The sequence below is a fragment of the Mustela nigripes genome, chromosome 1, assembly GCF_022355385.1.
Source record: "Mustela nigripes isolate SB6536 chromosome 1, MUSNIG.SB6536, whole genome shotgun sequence".
Lineage (NCBI taxonomy): Eukaryota > Metazoa > Chordata > Mammalia > Carnivora > Mustelidae > Mustela > Mustela nigripes.
This window is the reverse complement of record NC_081557.1, coordinates 35,600,701-35,605,075: the sequence shown is the minus strand read 5'-3', so window position 1 is coordinate 35,605,075 and position 4,375 is coordinate 35,600,701.

The window sequence follows — 4,375 nt, the reverse complement described above, 5'->3', positions numbered from 1 at the left end:
CTGGCATTTGATCATATTCATTAGAAGATTTTTTGTTTACTTTTTTTCCTTTAAAAATGGTTAGATGCACTTATAACAAAAACATTTTTAAACAAAAGTATATGAAGTAAAAAAGGGGAAATCGCATCTCTCTATATCCCCATCAGCTTCCCTTCCTAGAGGTCATCCCTACAAAAAATTTGGTTCTTCCTGAACACTTCTAGTTACACAAACATATCTGGCTATTCAAATTTTTGCATTTTTCTTCCCTTACTTAAGAGCTACACATGTTCTTTGACATCATGCTTTTTTTCATGCCAGTATACCTGGCAAATATCATTATTCACCCATCAATAAATATTCATTGGGATCCTACTGCATGCCAGGCCCCAGGGACAGGAAGCTGAGCAGAGCCTAGCAGAGCACAGGGATGTCAGGCTCCTGGCCACAGAGCATCCACAGGCCAACATGGAGTGATTACAGACTGATCAGGGTTGTGATGGGCACTGCATGAAACAAGAATGGGTGTGCTTCAGTCACAGGTAAGGGGCGCTTTCTCTCAAAACATTTAAGCTGAGACTTAAAACGAGCCACAGAGGAGCCAGAGGAAAGAACCCAGTACCAAGTCACCCCCAAAGAGCTCAGGCCCTACAGGGTGCCTGGAGGCAGGTGAGGGGTAGGAAAGAGCAGAGGGCTGGAGCCTGCAAGGCCCTGCAGGTGGAGGGAATGAATTCTGATCTTGTTCTAAGAACAAGAGGGTTTTAGGCAGTAGAACGTATTACCTGACCCGTGTTTTTAAAAGCACCCTCCGTACCTTCTCGCCAACACTTGTTATTTCTTATCTTTTTCATTTTAGCCATTCTGACAGGTGTGAGGTGATAGCTCACTGTAGTTTTGATTTGCATTTCCCTGTGGATGAGTGAGGTCAAGCATCTTTTCATGCGTCTGTTGGCCACCTGTATGTCTTCTTTGAAAAAAATGTCTCTTGGGCGGGGGGGTCCTCTGCCTACTTTTTAATCAGCTTGTTTTTGGTGTTGAGTTTTATAAATTCTTTACATAGTTTGGATATTAGCCCTTTATCAGATATATCATTTGCAAGTATCTTCTCTCCATTCAGTAGGTTGCCTTTTTGCTTTGCTGATGGTTTTCTTCTGCTGTACAAAAGCTTTGTACTTTGATACAGTCCCAATAGTTTATTTTTGCTTTTGTTTCCCTTGTCTTAGGAGATATATCTAGAAAAATGTTGCTATGCTCCATGTCAAAGAAATTACTGCCTGTGCTGTCTTCTAGGATTTTTATGGTTTGAGGTCTCATATTTAGGTCTTTCATCCATTTTGAGTTTATTTTTGTATATGGTGTTGGAAAGTGGTCCAGAGTCACTCATGTGCATGTGGCTGTCCAGTTTTTCCAGCACCACTTTTAAAAAAGATTTTATTTATTTATTCAACACAGAGAGAGAGAGACAGCAAGAGAGGGAACACAAGCGGGGGGAGTGGGAGAGAGAGAAGCAGCGTTCCTGCTGAGCAGGGAACTCAGTTCAAGGCTCGATTCCAGGACCCTGGGATCATGACCTGAGCCAAAGACAATAGCTTAATGACTGAGCCACCCAGGCACCCCATTCCCAACACTATTTATTGAAAGACTGTCTTTCCTCCATTGTATATTCTCACCTCCTTTCATGCATTATTTATAATGACCAAGGTATGGAAGCAACCTAAGTGTCCATCAATAGACGACAGGATAAAGAAGAGGTAGGGTATATGTATACACATATACACACACATGCTGGAATATTACATAGCCATTAAAAAAGACAAGATCCTGCTATTTGCAATGGCATGGATGGACACAGTATTGCTCAGTATTACACTGAGCAAAATAAGTCAGACTGAGGAGGACAAACAACATATCATTTTACTCATATGTGGAATCTAAAAAACAAAGGAAATTAATAAACACACAAACTAAGAGCAGAATTAGATCTCTAAATACAGAGAACAAGCTGATGGTTGCTAAAGGGCAGGAGGTTGGGGGGATAGGCAAAGGGGTAAAGGGGAGTGGGAGATAGAGGCTTCCAGTTATGGAATGACTGTGTCACGGGGATAAAAGTCACAGAATAAGGAATATGGTCAGTGATACTGTAATTGCAGTGCATGGGGCCAGAGGGTAGCTACACACATGGTGAGCACGGCATAATGTATAGAGATGCTGAATCACATGTGGTACACCTGTAATATAACAGCATGTGTCAATTACCTTCAAATTAAAAAAAAAAGATTAAAAATTCATAATAAAAGATCCTTTTGCCTACTTTAGAATCTGGATTACAGGAGACAAGAGTAAAGGCAGGGAGACCAGTTCAGAGGTAGGATAGATAAGTTAACACCCCCGACCCCCAAGATGTCCACATCCCCATCTCTGTATCTGTGAGCTTGTTAAGTTATATGGCAAAGGAGACATAAGGTTACAGATGGAATTAAAGTTACTAGTCAGCTAACCTTAAAAGGAGATTATCCTGGATTAGCTGGATGTAAGCAGTGTAATCACAATGATCCTTACTGTGCAGGCCTTGTGAGGCTGTCTCATTCACAGCTGTTTCTGAAGCACACATCAGAGTGCCTGGAACATAGTAGGTGCTCAGTAAATATTTGTTTAATTAATTCATTAATTAAATATAAAGGAAAATTGAGGAAGGTCAAGAGAACAATGACGAATCCAAAGGTCAACTCTGTGCTTCCAAGTGGCTCTGTGGCCCACTGCAGCCAGCAGAAAGATCTGGCAGGAGCAAGGAACACATGGCTGGGCTAGGAAAGATGAGGCCATTGCAGAGGTGCCCTCAGCTGCCCCTGGCCGGTGAGGCAGCACTAAGAGAGTGTGGCTAGCCAGGGTTCCCCAAGGCAGGCGAGGCGGATTGGAGGCGGCTCGGCTGACATTATCCACTAATAGGAGGTCCTTATCACCTGGGATGGAGCTGGATGCTCTACTTAATTCAGGAGAAAGCTACTCTCTGGGAAACAGGTGCCAATTTGCAGCAATCACAATAAGAAACATCCTCTCTCTGGCTGATGCAAGCCAACAAGGTAATAGGGCATTGTGCAGTGCTGCCAGATCAAAAGGATTTTTTTTCCAAGCTCAAGGTGGGCACTTAATCCATCTTTTGCTCTCTCTCTCTCCCTCCATTACAGCCCTTGGATGTACTATTTACAGGGCCTACATTAGCTGCCTTTTCAGATATCGTGCTTTCTCAAAACCACTTCTGAAGGAAAGTGAATTAGAAATGAATTTGAGACGCTTGCAGCGGCCTTCACCACCTCCTCCCTGCCCCCAGGCCAGCAAGCAGAGGCTTCCAGCCTGGATGTGGGAGCCCAGGCCGACAAGTTCCCCGCTTCACCATCATCCTCCACAGCAGATGCACTGGCTCTGGCCCCAGGGGCTGCTATGGGAGCCATGGGGCTGAGGGAGGGCTGAGCACAAGGTGTGGGTATGAGCTGGGGCAGGAAATGCCAAGACTAGGCAATGGCAAGGGAAGCTAGGCGAGACAAAGAAGCAAATCTGGGATGTGGCTCTTGGGGAGGAAGGTCATTGTGGACAGGCCCTGCCCTCTTGAGGGCCTCCTGATACAGCTGCCCACTTTTCTCCGCCTGAGTCCCTCTCTGACCTCCAGGGAGCCCAGGCAAAACTGCTAGGTTCAGGCAGCTGCCTGGGTGGGTGTCATGGTTTTAGAGATCCAGAACCAGCTTTCGGCATTTTCTCCACACCGCCCCAGCCCCTTCTCTCCCTTGAGACTCATCCAGAAATGCAACAACCCTTCCCTGATTCACAGTCATCTTCCAGGTGTGGCATTCCAGGAAGGGTTAAGGGAAGGCAGGAATGTGGGAATTTCTGTCCCCAAAATGAGAGAGAGTTTCAGCATAAAAGAATGTTCCATGAGAAATCCCCCAACGTGGCTCCTTCTTTTACAGGTAATAACATTTGGAAACTAAGACCAGGGACCTGACATTTCTGACCCACATCCAAATGCTCTCGCCTTTCTTTGATGAGTTTAAAATCTAGGTGGTACAACTGGAAAGAAACTTGGACTCCATCTCAGCTGAGACTCTGGCCCCGGAGTTGTAGGCATGGAGGAGAGAAGAGGATCCCACCCAGCTCCAGCTTCAGCTCCACTTAAATCATCGTATTTACTGCAGTTTCTCCAAAGAGTTTGAAAGTACATGAACAGTTTAACTAGGGGAGAAGTAAAGGGCCCACATCAGGCCAACGGGCATTCTCTCCCCTCTTGGAGTGAGGCAGGTTCTCAAATGGCTTCCGGTGAGCCCCGCTTCCTGGTATCACAATCTTGTGTAACTGCACCCTTAATGTGGGTTGGACCTCGTGACTCACTTCTAACAAACAGAAT